This window comes from Drosophila albomicans, chromosome X, assembly GCF_009650485.2.
Source record: "Drosophila albomicans strain 15112-1751.03 chromosome X, ASM965048v2, whole genome shotgun sequence".
Classification (NCBI taxonomy): Eukaryota; Metazoa; Arthropoda; class Insecta; order Diptera; family Drosophilidae; genus Drosophila; species Drosophila albomicans.
In genome coordinates, this window is record NC_047627.2 from 17,905,231 (window position 1) to 17,929,135 (window position 23,905).

General features: G+C 36.1%; 1 protein-coding gene across 1 annotated transcript in view; it reads left to right on the forward strand.

The window, feature by feature from the left end:
- LOC117577874 (high affinity cGMP-specific 3',5'-cyclic phosphodiesterase 9A) overlaps positions 1 to 23,905 on the forward strand; it is a 140,862-nt gene that overhangs the window by 13,369 nt on the left and 103,588 nt on the right. Inside the window, exons 2-3 of the mRNA XM_034262832.2 lie at positions 2,540 to 2,586; positions 22,166 to 22,201. The gene's annotated coding sequence lies outside the window, so the exon portion shown is untranslated. The remainder of the gene's footprint in view (positions 1 to 2,539; positions 2,587 to 22,165; positions 22,202 to 23,905) is intronic.

Genomic DNA, 23,905 nt, shown 5'->3' on the forward strand with positions numbered 1-23,905 from the left:
AGATACTTAAAATTGAAATATATATTTTCTTTGCACTACTAAATACAAAACTAATGACAAACTAGAAAGAAGTAAACTGAGCGAACTTAATGAATAAAATTCTTAGATGTATGAGAAGTGAAACAGAAAATGATGGGAAACCCATTAAGTGGAAATGTTTGTATATTTTTGTGTTTTTTTATTTCACACAACGCAAGTCCGATCATTTCCTTTGGCCAAGAGTTGCATGCTTGGGTAAACATTTCCAAGTTATTTGTTTGTTTGTTTATTAGTATAGGAATTTCTATGGGCACAACAACAAGTAAATATCTATTTGTATATATTTCGATATATATACATATATCGTGTGTATGTCACTTGGTTTTTGGTTTTCAAAATGTTTTAATCAATTGATTTAAAAAGTTCGCCTTGCAACAACTTATTGTGGCTGGCTGTGTGAGTGTGTGACTGTGCGACTGTGCGTGTGGATGGATGGATGGATAGATGGATGGATGGATACTTCTCGAGTACACTCAAAAGTCCATTAGCAAGTCAAAAAACTTTGCGAGATTTTATAAAGTATTATGTAATAACATTAAGACAAGTTTCGGGGTTTATTTACGCTTTTGCATATTGAAATTGAATTTGTGCCAAACTGCAGATTGAGCTTCAAAAATCAATCTGTTGTGTTTTCGTTCGTTGAATATTGATTAAAATGTGAGCGATGTGCCGTGTAATCCTTAAAGCAAGAAATTATTCAATTGTTTCGTTTTTATCAACTTAACCTATGAGAGAGCCAGTGTGTGTGTGTGTGTGTGTTTGGGTGTGTGTGTTTGTGTGCCACAAAAATGCAGTCCGGAAATGGCTAGTGAAAATATGCAGCTCAATTTGCTCGATTTTGTTCGAGCTTTCGTTGCGTTCAAGTTTGCGGCTTGTGTTGACAATGACAGTGTGTTTTTCTACCTCTCTTTTGTCAGTGTATGTGTGTACCTGAGTATGTGTGTGAAGAGGAATCTGTGTGCACGTAAGTGTGTGTGTGTGTGTTTGTAATTCTTTATTTATTTTTAATAAAGCAGAGACTATCATTTTAGTCCTTTGGAGCTCTTCTGTTGTGTATGTCAAGCACAGAGTTTGCAGGCAATTTTATAGTTATCAACACTCGGCAAATTTAATACATTTCATATGCAGCATGCACACAAACACAGTAAGCCTTAAGCTATGACCACGTTGCGTATGCGTGATATACATACATACGTATGCAATGCTGTCTCGTTGCATCTTTTAATCCCAATTTTCAAATAGTTTCCGCTCGCAATGCTTGTTACAAGTTAATTTTGTACATTTTGTGCAACAACTGCAAATAATTCGAGGTATTAAATCAATCAGCAAATAATTAGTTTGAACTAGGCAAAACCAAATAAATCACTTATGAACTGATTCATATAATTTGCGGATAGTAAAACGAATTGCTTTTATATTTTAGTACTTTTTTTTTATTTCGATGATGGCGGTGAAACACTTTCGGACTTTGTGTGTGCGCGCTGAAATTAAATGCTGTGTGTTTGTGTTTAAAAGTTTATAGCTGGGCAGCTCTCTAATCTATTGATCGTTTTAGTATTTCATATATGTATGTACATACATATATATGCGTACTCATAACTGACCACATAAGTCATAAAAAACACACACATACACTGACACCGACACACAGAAAGATACAAATACAGATACACAGTTAGTCGCAGTTGTAGTTGTAGTTGTGTGTTTGTAGCAGTTACTTTCTGGCCACAACAATTAACAATTGAAATTGATAACAATTTTTAATTACGCCGCCGTCGAAGCCTAAAGGCAACAACACACAACATCAAGCGGCGTTTTGTTTTTTATATACCCTGTAGCCCATAAAAACGAAACGAACAAAAAACAAAATAACACTGAGCAAACAGTCGTCTCATAAAGCGCGACAAAACAGATAGAGATATGCGAGCGATATATTAAGTATACGTACGCTTGGGTTGACCTAGTCAACTAGCTAGAATTTCCGCAACAAAACTCTAGTAAAGTGTTGTAAAATTTAAATAGTGTCATAAAAATCGTAGTGCAAACTGATCACAGGGTAGCTGTGTGTCGTGCAGCATGCTCTATGCTCTTACTTTGTTACATTTGCCTTTGTTTTGCTTTTATATTTATCTTTTGCTGCGGGCAGCATTGAAATGTTGGTCTAGATTTCGAAAGCCGCCATATATGAGTAAATAAATAAATTGACACACACATATGTAGATACCAAACACACACACACACGCACACGCACAATTGTAGATACAATAAAACTTGCAGCAACAGTTACAGCAACAGTTATAGATACAGATATATAGATACAGATACTTATTGGCCATATCAAGGTGCGATTGTTGAATTGTTAACATGTCTGTTTACACACTCATTTTGATGTAACAATTAATCAAATAAATACCATTCTAATTGCATACAAAGATTGTTTTCAAATGAGATTTCAAATGTTTGCCTTTTCCATAATTTGTGTCAATTATTTTACTTACAGTGCGCAACATGAGCTGAGAATTGTATGGAGAATTGGATATCTTTAAAGTAAGTTGAAATAAATACATAAATTCCTATCTTGATTTTTGGATTTCATTTAAATGAATATTTATTTATTTTACCATTAAAATGAATTTCCATTTCTGATGTAAATGCAAAATATTTACTTAATTTTATTCGAGATGAGAGATGGCAAGTTAAGCTGCAAATGAATGTGTGAGTTATATGTATTTATTCACATATCACATTATTCATTATCTGCACCTCCGACTCGCACTCATCTCTCACTGTCAACGGTGGGGCGATTTAAGCAAGCGGAACGAACACTTGTCGCCGTATTCAAAAAAAAAAAAAAAAAAAAAAAAAAAACGGAGCGAGTTGAAGCGAGTTGTGAGTGTAAAGCGCCATTGATCAATGGGTGTATCAAGGCGGTATTAGCCGACTAAAGCCCTTCTCCAGATGTCACTGTGAGCAACGATAACAGCACACTTCAGTTTGTGGCTGTTGTTGTTCTATTTCATTAAATTTCTGTTTATTCCGTGTGCTCTGCGTTATTGTAGATACAATTGTATCTGCAAGTGTCGCTCACATGTCAAGTTCAATTAATTGCGACTTCCTTTAGTTTTTGCCACATTAGCGTAATTATTTATACACATTCATACATATTCTTTATGCTCCCTTCGCCTTAATTACTCAAAACGTTCTCTTAGATGTGAGTCTCACATACAACTAACACTTATCGATATTGGCAAAAAAGTTTTCTCAATTTATGTTGCATGCAAAATTCAAGTTTTTCACTGTCTGACAAATTGCTAACTCTCCAGCTTTCGTTTTGGGATTCAAATGTAGCTATAATATAATATAAGCTTTTGTAGTTTTTAGTATATTGGTTTATTTCTTTAATTTTACAATTAGAAAATAAAAGAAAAAAAAATATATCTGAAATGTGTTTAAAAAGATTAGTACAAAATTTGAAATTTTTCAATTATGAAATGAATTATGTTAAAAATGATAGAAAAGAAAGCGAGAAAAATAGCAAATTGAATTTATGACTAAAATTACTAATAGTAATTTTTAAAATGTTTCTCATACAATTATAAATACTTTTTTTGAGAGTCAGAAAAATTAATATAAATCAGGGTGTCGAAAATGATTTATATGTGTTTTTTTTTTTTAATTAACAAGTTTTGTATGACACTTACTGATATTTAATTAACCTTTATTAATTTGTCAATTATAAAATACAAGATGAAAGCCTAGAATGAAATAAATTACTTTATATCAAATTTGTAATGTAATCTCAATTTTGAAGTAAATTTAATATAAAATAAATTGAATTTAAAGAAGCTTTTGGAAATAAATCAGTGTGTCTAAATTGTTTGCTTCCAATAAGTAGTTGAAACTGTTCATGTATGTGTTTCAAGCAATTTCTTTTGAAATGTGTGCTATTTATTTGTATTTGTCGTTTTACGTTTTGTTTTTTGTTTAAATAGATTGCTTGTCTGTTGCCTGTATCGCTAGGGGCATCATTTAACTGCCTTTCACTTTGAAGTTTTCCCAGCGGTCGCGTTTTGTTTTCGCTTGTTTTTAATCATTTGTCATTGCAATGTAGTTGCAGTTGTTGTTGTTGTTGTTTCTCTTTCTCCGTGTTTTGTTGCATTGTTGTCAGTGTTGCACTGATGGCGGTGCGTGTGTGTTTTCATTGACGTCACAGGGCGAATGCCACCACCAGGCACTCAACCACTTACTCAACCACTGAACTACCGAACGAACCATCATCCAGACAACGACTACAGTATAGTATATAGTATATGGCATAAAGTGTGTTGTGTGTGCATGTTGCACGCAAACACAAAATACCCAAACACAAACTGTTTGCCACATTGTCCCACCAACATTGCCACATTGTCCCAATCGTTGTCGTTGCTCTACTCTATGTGTATGTGTGCCTGTGTGTGTGTGTGTGTAAAGCTCTCTCAAGTAAGCAGGTCAGGCCGCAGTTCGCTGAGTGCGCCTGGCGAGCGGTTCTTGCGGTTGTCCAATCCCTCAACCTCCTCCTCGCTCTTGCTCCTTCTATGCTACTAACATACAACAAGTAAGAAAGCTACAGTCGAGTGTGCTTGACGGTGAGATACCCGTTTATACACTTTTTGAATAGAGGCAAAGCAGTGCGGTATTATTCTTCCAATATACCAAATTACCACAAAATACTAAAGCGTACCGAATGGTATATTTGATATATTGGTATACATATGTAGCTACCCATTTTGAATAAACGCTCAACAGTGCGGTATTATTCGTAAAATATACCAAATTGACATGCCGCAAATATACTTAAATATACCGAATGCTTTATTTGGTATATTGATATATCTACCCATTTTGAATAAACTCAAAACAGTAAGGTATTATTTTTAAATTATTCCAAATTAATATACCAAAATACTAAAATATATCGAATGCTATATTTGGTATATTTATATAATAGCTACCCATTGTGAATAAATACAAATCAGTGAGATATAATAAAATCTACCGAGAGCTATATTTGGTACAGTATTACTGGCAAAATATACCATTAATTACGAAATATATCGAATTTAACCCGATTTCGAAAGTCTCTGAGATCTAGATCGTCGATTCTGTTGACGCTGATTTAGAATAGTACTTTATGGGGTCATGGATGTCTTCTACTGCCTGTTATTATACCCTTCTACCCTATGGGTAGCGGGTATAACATGCAGAAGCAGCAAACGAAGCAGCAACATCAACAGCAACAGCAACTTGGTTGCTTTCGCGGTTAACTTCAAGTTGTTCTGTTCTGCACTTTCTTTTGGCCGCTGCCTTCACCTACACTACTTTGTTGCATAATAATATTTTTCGTTAGTTAAAATTGAAATTGATTTTCATGAGTTGTGACCGCAAGGTGAGATACCCGCTGTACTTTAGCCATGTCTCCGCTTTCGTTTCCGTTGCCGCTGCCTTTGCTGCTGCTCTGTCATTGCCAGTTGTCTGTTTTCCCATTTGCCGTTGTGTTTTGGCCAATTGCAGTTGAATTGGCGCCCGTAAGTATGCAGTCGACTTTTGTGTTTTCGACATAAAAATCAATTTCAATTAACCAAATATGCAAATATTTATGCGACTATATAGTATATCACTGGACTGAGCCATAAATATACACGCCTATTGATCCAATCAAAGCTGTCAGCTTTCCCTCCTTGTTTTCTTTTTTTTTTTTTTTCGATTTTTTTTTGCATTTTATTATATTGGTTGTTTTGGTTTTTTTCCCCCTTTTTGTGACTTTATTCCTGCGCTTTGTAATGCCACGCGCTTATTGATATTTAAAGAACTTTGGCTTGTTGACTTTTCTCGTGCGCCGAGGCAAACAAATTTACAAATTTACCAACACACACAGACGACAGGGTCGGTCCATCAGTTCATCAAGCAGTCGAGGCAGACAGTGGCAGCATTTGGTTGAATCAGTTGATGATGCCTCAGTCGACGGTTGTGGCAAAAGTCACGTTTTGCATATTGCTTGAAATCTTAATAGACTCTTATAGGTGGCAAATAGACTTAATAACTTCATTAAATTTATGAAAATTAACTACGCAAGTGAATGCTACACAAATGCTGCAAATATTGAAATAGGAAAGTAATTAGAAAATAAGTAAAATTGAGGAGGGAAAGAAATGTATAAGAGCCTTGAGTAGATCATTTATTTAATAATATAACGTATCTTGTCTTAAATTGTAGAATAAAGATGGCTGCATAACATTTTTGATCATCAAAAAGTGCATTATGAATTACCCATAAAGAAATTAATTCGACTTATACATAAATAGTGAACAAGTCAATAAATTTGTTGTCTGAATTGCGAAATCTGTGTGAGCCAAAAAAGTAAATAGAATAAGGTAAAAGACGATAAAATAAATATGAAAAAGTTTTGCTTTATTTCTATAAAATCGAAATAGTTTTCTGATGACAGCAGAGTAGTAATCAATCGGGGCTTGAATGCATGATTGTTTATCCTTTATCTTTATTGCTGTTTATTTTGCACGTGTCACAAAGGAAACCGCAACTGGCTCTTCGGGCTCTTTTGTTTTCGAGCATATTTACACTATTGTTTGTCATGTCCTTCAATCTCGGCCCGCCCTTGAAGTTTACACCTGATTTGTGTGCAGCAATTTCGATTGACAAATACTTTGTTTTGAGCACTGAACGACATTGCGTATACGCAATTTGTTTGCCGCATGCCATTTGAATAGAGAGAGAGAGAGAGAGAGAGAGAGAGAGAAAGAGAGGTTGTGAATTGCAACCTCAGACAAACAGAGCAATGCAGCAGAAGGGGTAAACAATGCCACCGGGAGACGGTGGTGGGCGGTTGTGGTACTATATATGTGTGTGGGCGTGGCCCGTAAGTCAGCATCACGAGTGGCAACGCAGGACAAAAGCAAAGCAGAGCAGAGCAAAAGCAGTGCAAAGTGCAAAGTGAAGTAAACAAACAAACAAAAACCAAAAACCATACTCTCGCTCTCTATGCTTTGACTTTTGTTGAGATAACTGTGTGTGCGTGTGTGTGTGTGTTGTGTCCTGTGTGTAGGGTTTGCGGCCAGCTGAAGCAGTTGCTCCTCTTCCTTTTTGCTTTAATAACTGTTGCTACGCAATTGCAGCGACAAGTTAATAATAAGCATAACGCAAAATGCAAAACGAATGAATTTCACGTCCTTTCTGAAAACGTCGATGTGCTGTCCTTTTGTGATGCATCCTCACTTTGTACTCTCACTTTGTGCTCTCTCCTGCCCGTAATTGGAGACACACAAATTTATTGAATTTTCCAACAAATGCCACTGAAATCTTTTGAAGCGTTACAAGCAATAACGTCATTGTGTTCGCAAATTTAATTAGTTTTGATTACAACTTCGAATGCAGCCAAATTTTCTCGTCTTTCATGGATGAAGTCGTTGAAGAACCTTTGAAATTCTATTTCATTTTGATAGTTCCTGAGCAGTGCTAAGAGATTACTCTGCATTGATTTGAGATTTATGTCGAAGAGAGAACGCATTGTTGGAAAAGTGCTTTGTAAAGTGCTTAAAACATTTAATTACTATTTCAGAATTTGAGCTTTCTCTTTAGAACTCTTAGAGTGTAATTGAAGAGTTTAGTTTAGTGTTAGAAAATTGGTTTAGTTGTTTGGAATTATGAAATAAAAATACAATTTTAATTGTATATATTAAACGCATAAAAATCATTCATTCATTCATAACTCAAATGTTATTTTTATTATTTTATTTAATACATAATTCATATTAAATATGAAATTAAAGTGTCTCAGCTTTAAAATGCAGCGCAGTATTATAATGCCGCTAATTATTAATTAGAAACTAATCTGATTTGTAATTAGCAGCTGTTGTTGATCAACTTTACCAATTTAATGTGCCACAAAAAAAGTAGAGAAAGAGATGCGAATGGAAAATAAAATAAAATTCATATCTGTGCGCATATATTGTCTGGTTAATTGCGCGGCTTTGCTTGCCACTTTAAATACATATTTATATGAAAATTAAAACACACTCACACACACACACAAACAGCTGTGTGTGTGCGTGTTGACAATATAAGTTAATTGAGTTATGTTATCAAAGGTATTTGCTGTGTTGCGGCTTTCAGCAGCAACTTTTTGTCAACGCATCACAAACATGAATTCAAGGTGGCCCCCGAGTTTGTGTGTGTGTGTGCGTTCGTATGTGTGTGTATGTGAGGTAGGGTATTTTGGTTTCGAGTCGTTAGTTGGCCATTTGTTTTTTAGTTTTCTAGCTTTGCTCATTTTGGACATTGCTTTGACATGGGTAAACATTTGGCCTAAACATTTTCCGAGTTTAAAGTTCATTGCATTGTGCTCACTCTCTCTTTCGCTCTTCCTTTCTCTTCCTCTCTCTCTTTCGCTTGCTGTCTGTGTAAATATGTGCTGGACTAGCCCTTAATCCATGCATTATTCACCTGCCCTGTCGTAGCCTGGCCTTGTTTTTAGCTGCCCCACTGAATCACTGCCAACACAAAACAGAAATGACTAGAGAAACTACAGAGAAAGCACTAACAAAAAAAAAAACAAAAAAAAAATGAATTGAAAACGTAGAGCAGCACTTTCATTTCCATGCCTAAATGCTTTCACTATTTCCCTTTTGCTCATATCTTACACCGCCTTCGTCTTCAACCACGCCTCTTGCTTCTCGCTTCTCGAGTCTCGTTCTCTTTCTCGTCCTTGTCGCAGCGCCTGTTCAACTTTAGCTATTCAGGCAAAACATTCATTCAAACACTCAAATGTAATGCATTTTTAAAATTTGCATGTGCTTCAGCCAGGCTACAATGGTAGCTGTTAGTGTTTAACTAGTTAGTTAGTGCCCAGGTGCTCTCAGCTGCTCTCTCTCTCTCTTACCTCTTACCTCTCACCTCTCACCTCTCACATCCTCCCTCCCTCTCTCTCGCTTTCTCTCCCTCCTTACTACTTGATGTTCTTCGGCTTGATGATGACTGCTTTGCTTTGCTTGGCTTTGGCTTTGCCTGCTCGAGCTGCGTTTGCTGTTCCAGGCGCAAAAACACGCGAATTGACTTCATCAAACGCTCGCAAGCTGCTCAAAATTGGTTCGCTTCACTGTCGCACAGTGGTGCCTAGTGTTGTTCGTCAGCTCTTAAAGTACATTTTTTTAAGGTTGTACAATTCTAGAAGAATATACAAAACAATCACAAGTGCTCAAAGAAAAATGTATTTAAGAATCAAAGCACTATTTGTCTTGACGTATTAATCCAACTTAAACTATAAATCATCAAAAGTCTAGAATCAGTGAAGTGTTTTTTACGTCGATTTTTCTACAACTTTTTACAGTATTTTAATGTTGTTTTTGACCCACATATTATTATTCCCAACATTTATTTTACAGTAGAATTATTGAATATATCCGACATATGTATGTATCTCTGGATTTGACAGTCTCTATGTTGTTCTGTTCTCTCTGTTACGACATGGATACAATTAAACTGTTTGATTAATTGTGTTGTCATTCAAAAATGCGTATACGTAATTTGCTAAACCATATTTGTCCATTTAAATGTATCTCTTTAAAATTACGTATACGTAATGTGGCCATTTAATGTGGTTGCAAAATGTGACACTGCTAAAAAATTTCCTCTACGCTCTAAATCATCTTTAAAGTCTGTCTAAATGTGCTGCGCCTAAGTATTACGTATACGTCATGTGGTTAATAATCTTTAGAGGCAGCATATTTGTCTGTCTGATTACGTATACGTAATTTGGTAAATCATTTTTGTCTTTTTCAATGTGTTGCTCTCAAGTATTACGTAAACGTAATCTGCTGAATTATTTTGGCCTGTTTTAAGATGTCTCTTAAAATGTATACGAAATATATTGAAATAAGCTTTATAGACAGTATCTCTGCTTGTTTAAATGTGTTGCTATTAAATATTACGTATACGTAATGTTGTAAATTTTCCTTGGTTTTGCTGTTTCTCTATGGTTGGCTTTGAAAAAAAAAAGTTCTTTAAAGATAAGTTCGATACACGCCAGATTAATTGTCGTTGGTCAATTGGTTGCTTGGCAATTTTGGTGACACTGTGCGGTTGAAGGTATTGCTGCCACTGCCATCAGCGATTGCATTCGCTACGACTAGGCAAGAGCAAAAACTACAACTACAATAACGAGTAGCAAGCAGCAAGCAGCAAGTAACGGCAACAATAACAGCAACAATAACAAGCAACACGGTAAACAGCAACAACATTGCACTTTGACTTTAACGCTGTTGCATTTTACTAGGTCAAAAGCAACGTCACCGCCCGCAAAGGTTGTGCATGGCCTGAGACCGAGTGAGAAGGAGTGCCCAAGCGAGAGAGCGGGAGAGAGAGAGTGTAAAAGAGCTAACATATGTGTGTGTGTGTGTGAGTGTGTTTGTCTGCGTGTGTGGTGTCAAACATAAATATGGTGTAAAGGTGAAACTGTTGCTGCTCCTTGCTGACTTCTGGGCATAAATCGGTGCTTGTGTGTGCAACTGTGTGTGTCGCTGTGTTAGTGTGTGTGTGTGTGTGTGTGTGTGTGTTGCAGTATTGCGCGCTAAATTTCACACACACACACTCGCATACATAAGCGAGCGCGGCCAAATAGCAAACTATTTCTAATTGGAGGTCGTTCTGCTTGTGTTGTCTTCGCTGCTCTGCCTTTTGCCCAACTTGTTGTTGTTGTTGTTGTTGTTGTTATCGTTGTTAACTTTGTTGTCGTTGCTGTTGTTGGCAGTTTGCTGCTTATGTTGCGGAGCGCCATCATTTTTCTTATGATATGCACGCAAGGACGAAGGACGAAGCCAGTTGCTAGTAGCAGGCAAAATGTTTGCAAGCTTTTCGTAAATAATGCAATGAGCCAATGCCAACGCAGCCAGCAGAACTTTGGCTAACCAAAAACGCAGTGAGAATTCAAAAATCAAATGCTCTCAAGGGAGTTTGTCACAATTGCAAGCAGCTGATGATTGTGGCGGGGGAGGGGGAAAAGAAAAGGATAACACTTGTTCTAGCATGCTGCATATGGTTTGTGTCTCCTTAGAGTTGCGTAAATTTTGAACTTGCCTTGGGTCCTTGTGTCATCAACGCAATAAGCTGCAAGCCCTGCGGATGCCAACTGCTTAGTTGGTTGGACAGTTTCTTATCAGTTGAATGAAGTAGATGGAATTTATGCGTTTATCGATAAGATCAATTGAAATGAATACTGCATTTGGATTGAATTTATGCGCTGATAGATACGGGTTTGAATTATTGTATGTTATTTATTTTATATAAAATAATGAAAATATATTCTGCTTAGCATTCAAGAGTTTAAACGCACTTTCCATTTGTCACTTTGCATTGTCAAGAATAAATTAAAATTATTATACGTATTTAGTTGTAATTTTTCAATACCAAAATGAAATTGCGATCGTAATATAAACACGAATTGCGTATGTTCTATTGATAGTTTAGTTAGTAAGTCAGCTTAGGCAATATGCCTTTCTGCAAGCTGTTGGTAATCGATCCAATTATACAATTATTACTGCGGTTCCATTTTCAAGTATAAAGTATTTGTAATTAAATTTATTAATAGTAATTTAAAAAAAGAAAATCTAAATATTAAAAGTCAATATTTGAATGTCGTTTTTGAATTTAAGTTTTATTTCATTTCATTACATCGCTTACGTATTATGTAATAATATGAACAAAATGTGAAGAACAACTTTCACATATTTAATTGTGCATTCACTGCATAACAAATAAATTGAATAATAATAAAAACACAAAATTTAATTCTATAATTTTCGTTTTACAAGTTTATTGACTTGTATAAGAGGAAGGCAAGTTTTGCGGTACTAAATCAAATGCAGTTTACCTGCTAAATAACAAATCACCTTTAACAATTTGATCCATCAGAGTTTTGCAGAGTATGTAAATGGTTGCGTCTTACACGAAGTTTTCAGCTTGTTCTTAACTTGTTTGCGTTTCGCATTTATCTTTGGCCACTCTTTGGAAACTCGTTGCAAGCTGGCGACCATGAGCGCTTTTCATTGTCAATGCTGTCGCTGACTGCCGCGCTCCGGCTTTCCATTTATCCTCTTTGCCATTGAGGAGATTGAGAGATGGTGACGCAGATGGAGATGGAGATTCTGCCCACATTCGGGTGGGATTCGATAGGTCGCTTAGTATCTGGTTTAGGCACGTGCGGCATGCCACAAATGATTGACATGGCAGTTTCTGCGGCGAATGGATGTTGGACTGTTCTGGCTTTCAATTGCAACTTAGTTAGTTGTTTAGTTTGTATTTTGCTTAATTTTCCCAATGGCCTTTACCTTGTTGCTTGGTGGCTTGTGTTTGTGTTGTTGCTCTTTGTTGCTTTCATTCTGTTTTTGTTGAGTTTTCGTTCAATGTTTGTGTTTGTGTTTGTGTATGTGTGGTGACCTGTCCGGTCATTTAATTGAATCGTGAATGCACTCATGTAAAATTCAATAATTTCCACCTACTAACTCAATTAAATTGCCATTTAAGTTGTACGTTATGTGGGTGGAGACAGAGGCGGGGGCGGCGGTGAAAGGAAATGATGTGAGGTGTTTATCCATCAGCAGCAGCATCAATAGCAACAGCAATACCAACACTTTGCAGCATCGTCTTTATCTTTATCAGGCGACTTGGCTCAAAAGAATCTTCTTGATTTTCGTCAAGACCGAAAAGGTCACTTGACATCGCATCTGCAGCTCACACAAAAATTAAGCAAAATCAATTTGATGCTGACATTCTGCACATTTGACTTAAGGTCACAAGTTCACGGCTTTGCTAAAATAACACACATCAATGCATTTGAAGTTTCATTATCAAATGTCTGACAATTAGCTAAGCAACCGAGCTAAGTGTTTACTTAACTGAGCACCGAAAGACAGGTGAATTTATATTAAATTAAATAAACAATGCAATCCACACAAATGGATTCTCATAATTGACAGCGAATAATTGCTAAAGTGGTATTTTAAGCAAAGACAATTTGAGAAGAAGAACATGAAATGTTTATTGAGACTAGAAGTAAAAGTGGAACTAGAAGTAAGAGTGGGAGGAGAAGTATACAAGAATGTAAGTATTGAGGAATAGAAGTATAGAAGAGTATAAGTATAGCGAAATAAAATAATAGAGAAATAGAAGTATAGAGAAATAAAATAATAGAAGAATAGAACTAAAATTATAGAAGAGTAAAAGTATAAAAGAATGGAAGTATGAAAGAATAAATGTACAGAAAAATAAAAGCATTGAAGTATTGAAGAATAATAAGTATACAAGCATTGAGGACTATAGGTATATAAGAAAATAAGTATAGAAGTGTAGAAGAATAGAATACTAAAAGAATAGAGGAATAAAAGTATATAAGAATTAAAGAATAGAAAAATAGAAGTGTTGAGGAATAGACGTATAGAACTTTAAAGGTATATCATACTAATAAAAATTAAAACAAGTAAGAAAGCTACAGTCGAGTGTACTCTACAGTGAGATACCCGCTACCCATTTTGAATAAAAGAAATATATTTTGCGGTATTTTTCTCAAAATATGCCGATTATACTGCAAAAATACTAAAAATATACCAAATGATATATTTGGTATATCGATATAGTACTGCATTCAAAATATATGTACCATAGACGGCACAATATACCAGAATGTCAGTCAAAGCAACTAAGACCCCTAGTAAGTAGGCGTTTTTGCACATACAAAATTATTTCTTTAATAACTTCGACAATTTTTATCTGATCGCAACCAAATGTTCAGGAATCATAACTACTATAGTAATTATTGTATATACCAATTCGCAACTAGCTTGAAAACTACGCTTGTTATTAGATTTTTTGATTTGCGGGGGCGGAGGTGGACGTGGCAAAAATTTGAAACAAACTTGATCTGCGTGCAAACATAACAAATGCTGTCGAAAAATATAGCTCTATCTTTTATAGTCTCTGAGATCTAGGTGTTCATACGGACGGACGGACAGACGGACATGGCTAGATCGTCTCGGCTGTTGACGCTGATCAAGAATATATACTTTATAGGGTCGGAGATGCCTCGTTCTACCTGTTACATACATTTCCTGCCGGCACAAAGTTATAATACCCTTCTACTCTATGGGTAGCGGGTATAAAAAACTGTCATGCAACTTTACGACATATTAACTACATATGTATATTTCCTCATTTGTACTTAATGATGCCTTAATATATTCATTTAAAGCCTTTGATTGGTATTATTGTAATACAGATACAGTTATTATTTATTATTTAGAAAATTATTAAGAAACAAATGTGGAGAGAAAACCGTACATTTACTTTATTACTTTACTTACAGTACATTCAAATACTTAGTATTTAGTACGCTGCACTTTTAGAATAACAAATGAATATTTCCGGATATATATCTGTTACTTCATACAGATAACAGATAAATAAAGCTCGCATTGCGATGCGGATGTGAAAAGCAGCGTGCGGAAATGTGCGATGATGATTGATTGATCGATTGATTGAATTATGGACAATGCTGAGCAGCTGCATTTACTAGAGAGCTTCGCTAAGCTGCTGCTGCTGTTGTTGTTGTTGTTGTTGTTGTTGATGCTCTTGTTAGTGGCAGATAGCAGAGATAGTAGACTGTTGATGCCGCCTTGTGGCAAACGCAACAACATCGCTATAAACGGGCGAACGGAGTGTGATTATGGCTGGCCAAATAGGTGTTGTAGCGAGTGCGATTGCTATTGCGATTGTGAGTGCGAGCGCGATTGCTGTTGGCTGTTGGCGTCGCATTTGGTCAAGAAATGCCACCTTGCCCTTGTCAATGTGATCCACTTGATGGCAGCGAGCGATGGCATCCTCATTAATCACAACGCCCAATCGCTCAAAGTGCTTCGACAATGCTGCCGCTGCTGCTGCTTGTGGCAACATTCGTGCTGTTGCTGCTGCAAATTGCATTCAACAGTGGCGCATATAATTGCAGCTTGCTGCGCTGCTGCTGCTGCTGCTGCTGTCTGTGGCATTAATATTTGAACTTGCGTCGTGCTACTGCGAATTTATGGTATGCCAGACAATGGCAATTACCTCACCATCGTTGAGCGGACATTTGATGCTGTCGCTGAAATTGTCACATAATGTCGCAAGCACACTTGCACCTGCGGCAACTTGGCGCAAAACGTTGCAACGTTGCCTCGTGCTATTATGATTATCGCAATGAATTTATGTTGCTAATACAACTGACGAGAGCAGAGATCACTGCGCGATAGCAAACTAATGATCTTGCAAGATTTCTTGAGCAGCAGCTGCTTAAGTTTCTAAACTTTTAAGTTTAGAAAACTTCGATGGGAAAAATTCTACAATGTTAACCAATGACAGAAAATACTCTCATCAACATGGCAAGGCGTTCAGACAGCATTGAGGTGCTGCATTGAAGTTGCTTAATTAACTCCTCATAGCCATGAAGAGCTTTGAGCGAATTCTGGCTGTTGAGCACACTCCCTGGTAATTTTAGATCATCGCGAGTCGAGAAAAGTTGTCCTTGGGACAATGTAATACCTTGCAGCTGCTCTTAAGTTTGCCTCAGCAATACTTAATCTTTTTCTAAAAGAAAATAATATTTACCTCGTTACCACGCTTAAGTCAAATGTACTGCAGCAATAGAAACTACTTTTACACTGTCTTTATCTTTTGTGATTAGCTTAAATATAAAAAAAAAAACAGTTAAGTTAATAAAATGAAGACAATGAATACCTCAATAAATAAAATTCCTAAGAACTGAGAAAACCAAAAAAAAAAAAAATTAAATTTTAAATAAAAGTAAGAAAACTGTGAGAATGAAATAAAATAAAAATAGGAAAAATGTGTGAATGAAATAAAATGAAATAATGAGTAACTTTTACTCTCCAGTTATTCATTTAATGCTGCCAAAATACTAAAGAGTTGCGTTGGTTAATTTTCTGGAAGCATTTTTTGTTTTTTGTTTTTTGTTTTTTTTTTTTGTGGAACTGGAGTGTTAGCCGCAACCCTTGACCTGGGCTGAGAACAGCCAGCAGCTGTGTTCGGTTGATGCAAAAATTCCCTTAGATCTGTTTGCTTTCTAAGAAGTCGAACTGGGTAACCATTATCTTAATTAGGAGTTGGGACAATCGCATGTTGTTCGGGCTGTGTAACTGGGTTTGTTTATTTTGGCCAGTTGATTCCATATTTCGTTTGTTGTGCCATATCATTTGTCATATCATAGTGATAACTTTATGTGTATGCGTGTGTGTTTGTGTGTTGAAAAGTAGACATGATAAAATGGCCGCTTAGGCGCTGTCAGCAGCACAAAATGCAAATACCAAACACAGATACACACACACAGAGGCAACTAAAGCTACACTTTATGGTATATGCTTGAAAGATTATATTGTGGAGTGTGTGTGTGTTGGAATGTATGCCTGACAAATGAGACACTGACGAGCAACAATGTTGACATGTAGATGTCTTTAGACAAGTATATTTCTTTACAGCCAGTTATTCTCTTTATTCTCCCCCATCGAAGATGATGATGTAGACGATGATAGATAGCATCAATCAATTGTAAATAGCTGAAAAAGGACACAACGTCGAGGTGAATTAAGCGATTAATGTTAAATCAACATCGACAACCAATTGCTGTTAATATTAATGTTGTCCTAATTGAGCTCGCTTCGCGATTTGATTTAAGCTTTGACACAAGTTTTGTGTCCAATAATTTAAATGAATTCATATTTACTCAGCTGACACTCGGTAATTATTGTCCAATATTATCAAATGTGTTGCCCGTATGCCATTTTGACGTTTGGCAACACTGGCTGGCTGATTGATTGATTGATTCATGCGTATAATCGACGCAAATCTGATTACTTGAGTTAACTCTAATTGCAATCATTTCATTTGATTGATCTTTGACAACGCGGCCCTTGGTTATGATGCTATCAGTTAAGCATTTCACATCACTGATTTGATTGATTGATATAAGTTTATAATTTATTTATGTGAATGATTTTAATTACTGTTTTGTAAAAATTGTAAATGATTGTGATTGATTTATCACACTCACTTTGAAAGATAAGAAGACTTTTTAGTCAAGTGTAATTTGATTGCATTGCCGATAAGCGGCTTAGTTCTCTTCACATATTATTGATGTCTTAGTTTGTCTCTGATTGACAACTTGACACACGATAATCGCAGCAATTTCCATGGCCAAGTGAGAAAGCAGATTACTTACTGTTTAGTATGCCGATGCAGCATCAATCAGATGTTCCAATTGACGCAGACATGGCTCATTCAATTACAGGCTAAAGTTGCCACTTTTAGTTGTCAGTTTTCTCCTATTTTTTTTGTTTTGTTTTTGAGTTTTGTAATTTGATACTGGGGACTGACTTGATAACGCCTTTGATTAAGTGACTGCCAGGCAAGACACTTATTGATGGCACACTAGCTATTTATCTATTTGTTGTTGTGCTTGCTTTATTTTAGTAATCGAGATATGTTTAACTGATTGATGATTGACGAAATAATTTGCCCAGATCAATAACGAGTAATTCCCCCAATTGATTGAAGTTAATCGATAATAGCTTTTAATATTTTGTTTGGTAAATTTGTATTAAATTATGAGCCACTTCTTCTTATCCACAGTTTGGCAAAGCGAAACAGTAAATAAACGCTGCCAAGTCCTTAAGCTATTTACTGCTTGACCCCTTTTTTCCGAACCTGAATTGGATATACATGAGAATGTATCTTGAAGTTCGTCGCTCGCTTTCAATGTATCCAGTGTAGGCAGCTTTGCTTCGAGTACTTCTGTGGAAGCCCGAAAAAAAAACTTTTTTTTTGAGACCAGTTGTGCTGCCGCCGCCTTTCGTTTTATTGACATTGGAAGCAGCAGCTCAAATATTTAGATAAGCCGAAAGGTGTCGCTGGCAGAGAGACGAGTATATCCTGTAGATACACACAAACACACACACAGATACAGACACAGAGAAATTAGGATGGGTCGTGTTGCAACCGCTGGCTGTTACCTGCTGCCTGCCGCTGTCATGTAAACGGTTTCATAATCCAAACGAAACGCTTGAAGATGTAACTAGACCGCGATTTTTCATGACAGCGCCCAAGCCCAAGCCCAAAAATGAAACAAGTACGAAAGCTACAGTCAAGTGTGCTCGACTGTGTGATATCCGCTACTAATTCTGAATAAAACCAAAGCAATGCGGAATTATTTTTGAAATATACCAAATACCTAAAAATACTAAAATATGCCATAGGTTATATTTTGTATATTGCTATATTATTAGTGGAAAATATACCATTGTGTGCAAAAAACATTGCGGTATTATTCTTAAAATACCAAATACTAAAAAATACAAATTATACCAAATCATATATTTGGTATATAGATACATATGTAGATACATTATTATTATTCTTCAAATATACCAAATCATTATACGGAATGATTCTGTTTTTGGTAGATCGTTATATTATTGGGTGCAAAAAATACCATTGAATACACTAATATTTTGGTATTATATACCAAATCAACACACTGAAAAATATTAAATGAAATAACCATAGGCTATATTTAGTATATCGAATATTGTAACGTAATAAATATATCTTATAGTCTATGAGATACCGTGTTTCACACGCACATATGGACATGGCTATAACGGGTCGAAAATGTCTCCTTCAGCCTATTGCATACATTTCCTGTAGTCACAATGTTATGATACCCTTCTACTCTGTGGGTAGCGGGTATGAAAACTCCAGCCCAAGCCCAAGTCCAACTTCAGCTGCTGTTCGCCACGCACATAGTTGTCAGTTATTTTATTTTGTATTTTCATTTTTTTTTTGTGTGTTTGGTAGGGAAACGGCCCTGGAAAGGATTTGCCTGTCATCTTTAGCCAAATGCCATTTGACATTTATGTTGGTCCCGTAGCCTCGCTGTGATTTGCTTTTTTGTCACATTAAATCTTGTTTATGATGTTTAAGCACTTTATTTTCGCTCGATTAAATTGCCATAATGACAGGCTGAGAATTTTCATTATATTTCGCTTGGCTTTTTTCTTCGTTTCTCGTTTCTCGTTGTTTTTTGTTTTTCATCTTTTCTTGCGCTGCTTTTACCTTTCGAGGAGTTTGACAACAAACAAACAGACAGCGGAAAAAAGAGACAGCAGCGAAACAGAGAGAAATGGACGGCGAAAAGAGCAACGAAAAACGGGCTAAAACAGCTGGTTGCTGCATTAACTTCAATTGACTGTAATGAGCATCAAGTGGGCAGGACAACGGGTCGTCTCTTGCTCTCTCTCTCTCTCTCCCTGTCGCTCTTTAGCTCTATGCTTTGCTCTTTGTCAGTCTGTGTCTGTGGGCATCATCAACATCAACATCGTCATCGTCATCCTCATCGTCATTCGCTGGCATCCAACCGATTTGGGTAACAGCTTCTGGCATGCGGCACAATGCTCCATTTGCTGCAACTCGTCCATAAAATTTAAGTGTGCATTTTGTCGCTCGCCTTTTGGCCAGCATTTCAAATGTGTTTGATCTTCGTTGTCGTTGTCGTTGTTGTCTTTGCCGTTGTTGTTGTTGTTGTTGTTGGTGTTGTCGACGCTGCCAAAATGTATTGGCATGTTTTAATTAAACGAAATTGCTTGTATCCATTGATGGCCTAATACGACGAGTGACTGTTTCTCTCACATCCCCTTGCCCCTGCTTCCTCGCTTCTGTGTCCCCTGTACTAATTCCAAACAATTTTGTCTCCACTTGCCGGGGATAATTTAACCAAGTGTGAAGCCATCGTTTTGTCTGCCTCCTTGTATTCTTGTCTACAATATACGAGTATGTATGTATCTCACCAAATTGCTAAGATATTGACACTTTTGTTGACCAGGCAATGTTTCAATTATTACACGTACTTGCTGTCGCCCATCTTTGGTAATTAAAAGCATGCTAAAGAGACTTAAGCGCCTTATCACAGCATTAAGATATTAGATGCAACAATTTATTTCACTGCAAACTGAACAGTATTTAAAACTTGTTTATTTGCCAGTTGCTTTTTCTTGGAATTATGAATTTAATTGTAATAATTCACACAATATTTCTGAAGTGTTTATGCTTTTACGCTACTTTAATTATTGCTATAGTGAACAAATATATTTATGTGCTGTCAAATTATGATATTGAAGTTATGATAATAAAGATGGCTGACACAAAATTTGAATCTTAAAATAATATGTTTTTAATCCTAGAATGCAAATTTAGCATTCATATCTTGATTTAAGATTTTTCGACTTAAAATTCTTATTTTAAGATTGATGTTTGTTAAGGTTGAAAAAATCTTAAATCAAGATTTACAATCTACTTTTCAATCTCGATTTTTTTCTCTCTGTGCAGTTAATCTCTTAATTGAGTAAGCCAACATGAAGTTCATTCTATTTATTTGATATTTTGTTGCACTAACTTGACTTAATGGATAACGATAAGGAACGGTTTGGAAGTCGTGTAAGTAGTAATGCTAATGGCTGTATTTATGTCTTTGCTCGCTAGCTAATCATATGAAAACAAGGTAAACCATCATGGGCCATAATTCGAGCCATGCTTTTTGGGTAGCAACTGGCATAAGTAAGTACGAACGTGAATTGCTTGCTTAGTTTGCCATTTGTCGTTTGTCGTTTGTTGTTCGTCGTTCGCTGTTTGCTGTTCGTTGTCGTTCTGCCACACTAACTGAACCATTCAAAAGTTACAAAAATCAACAAAAGCCACAGCACACACCACAGCACACACTAGCTGTAATTTATGCAGACACAACAACACACGACACACTCTTGCCTTTTTGGCAGGCTGCTGCTGCTGCTGCTGCTGGGAAGGAGCGTTGTGGGTGATGATAAGATAAACTCAAACTAAGGCCTCGTCCTTCCTGTAAAGTGTACAATACGACAGCAGAAGCAGCGTGTATTGTGTACCTCACTTTCTCTCTCACTCTCTCTCTCTCTGTCGCTTGCTCTGCCTATCGCACTTATTGTTGCTTGTTGTAATGCCATAACAATCAACTGAAATTACGCTAAATGACATGCTCATTACGGCTACTTGCCCGGAATTTAAAGAGCGACAAAGAGAGAGAGAGAGAGAGTGTGAGACGGGAGGGAAGGGAGTAGGGAAGTCTCACAAGCCACAACAAAGCAAAAGTTATTGCCTACTTATGAGCGCCTCTCTGATGATCGACTCGACCTAAGCTCGCGCCCATTTATTATTTAAATAATCACATACAAATAAGCGCTTTAAAAGCGCTTTACAACACTTTAACACACGCACACACACACACACACACACACACTGGCACATTATTATGATTATTTGCATATAAAAAGTGTTCATTGTGTTGTGAGCACAGAGATGACGACGACAATACGCATTGTTGTTGCTTGTTGTTGGCATTCTGATACCCTGTAATTGACAGAATTTAATAAGCAGGAGTTTAATCAAATGAACCGGGCTTATAGCTAGATAATTGACAATTTGGAAGGGACGAAAAGAGAAGAGAGGATAGCAAATATATTTAAAATGTGTCGTTAACAATATTATTATTACTGCAGTCTAAAAATTGAGATTGATAAAATAGTATTAAAGTTTGTGTAGTCACTTTTTTATTCTAAAATTCATATACTATGTTTCTTTCATTATTTTTCTTTCATTTAAGGTAAAAAAGTTCAAATATATTCTTTTACTTTTCTGTTTTTTTCTTTCAAACAAGTTCATATTTACATTTTATTCCCATAAAGTGTACCAATTATCATCTTTTCTTTGAAGAAATCATACACATCAATTTATTTGTATATTACATAAATATATTAAATATGTAATATATATTAATTATTATTTCTGCAGTGTCAAAAAGTTATATTAAAAATTATATTACGAAAATTATTTATTAAATGTGGTTTCTTTAAAGAAATATTATTATTACTTCAACTGTTGTTGACTGCATAATATTAATTATGATTTCTTTAAACATACTAATTAATTTTGATGTGTTTTCTTCTTTTATTTTTAGCTCAGCGCACAGAAGAATTTTATCTTTAACATACAGGTAAATTTCTCTTTAAATTAGTAATTTCTAATTTTTATTTGCTCGCTTTTAATTCACTTCTCTGGTTGCTCTTAGTAACCGAGCTAATTGTTGTTGCCTATGCCTTGGAGGGTATCTCTAGCCTAGTCACATTTGTGCCTCCAGTTCATGTTAATTTTTGTGTGCCTCCGCGAAAGTTGTCCACTAAAATCTGTCACGCATTTGGCTTGATGAGCCGCACTGAATGTGGGCGACGCGGAGGCAGAGGCCGGGCGGAGTCTTTGCTTTGAAACGGCTCTTTAAACGCTTTTATTGGCTCTCAAATTGGCTACAGGCACAGCAACAGCAACAGCAACGGCAACAAAAACAACAACAACGAAAGCAGAAACAGAAAGAAAAAATATTGTACATAAAGTCAAATTATATTGCGCCCAGTGAATCGCGCAAAGTTTGCTTCTGGACGAGAGGCTTTTGAAGTTTTTTACCCCGCCAAAACGCCGACGTTCAAGCCGAAGTCGAAGTCGCTCTCGAAGTCGCCTTCGTTGTCGCCCCTTTCCTTCCCCTCCCTCTCGGCTCTCCCCTGGCCCTGCACTTACCTTGTAAGTATCTGGCAAAAGTGAAAGTGAAAGTAAAGTGTAATTAGGTTTATTTTGTGTTGCGTCTGCAAATGAAATGCCTGCGTCTCTGACTTCGTCCTGGTAGCGTCCTTTCGAAGCAACAGGACGAAGGAAATAGCATTGAGCCGTTCATTATTGGACACAGAACGCGTTGGCAAAGCTGTAAAATTTAATAGACTTTTAACTACAATTTCGATTGGCACATGCAAATCCATCTACGTGTATATCACGTATACGCAGCGTACAACAACAATTGCCATTGCCAAGCACATAATAAAGCCTTGTTCTACACGTTCTCAATAAACACCGGCGTCCATTTTGAACGTCCATTTCGAACAGGCATATAATGAACTTCACATTGCAGATTTAAGGCTTACAGCCATATAATCCGATTTAGTAATTTGCAATTGATTTCGCTAGGCGTAACAAAAGAGTTTTCCCCATTGTGTTTGACAATGCATGTACACGGGAGCCATTTCGCATAGAAAATAGCGACAAATGTTTTGGTTTATGAAGCATCAAGCAATTTGCTTAGATGTAGTTGCGATTAATTATCATAAAGTTCAAAAATATAAAGGGAGATTTAATGTCGAAAATGTTTTTGAAGAAGAACTCACACAAAATTTCTACTCCACTCTTTCTTTCCTTTTTTGGTTTAAGAAAAGGAGCGTTGAATATGTTTTGTTATGAAATACTTTTTTGGTAAAGTGTTTTGGAAGCTGAACTTGTAATCAATATCAAAAACATCTTCCTCAATATTTATCAAAAAGCGTTGAATATGCTGCGTAATTTAAATTATGTTATTTATGAAGCACTTTTTGCGATATTAAAAACAATTACTCACTACTATTTTTAAGTGGTTAAATTTAGTTTAAATTCTTTATTTTACAAAGCTCGACATTAATTTTACTTACTTTTTCTATTTTAAGGTGAATGAATATGTTTTTTTTTTGTTTCGTTTTTTACGAGTGTGTTTTAGAAAGACAACTTTCATTTCATATAAAATACATTTTGCAGACTATTTGTATACCCGCTATTTCTCTTGTTTACAATTTGCAAGGTTTGCAATTCTTAATCATACATTGAGTAATAAAAACATGTATAATTG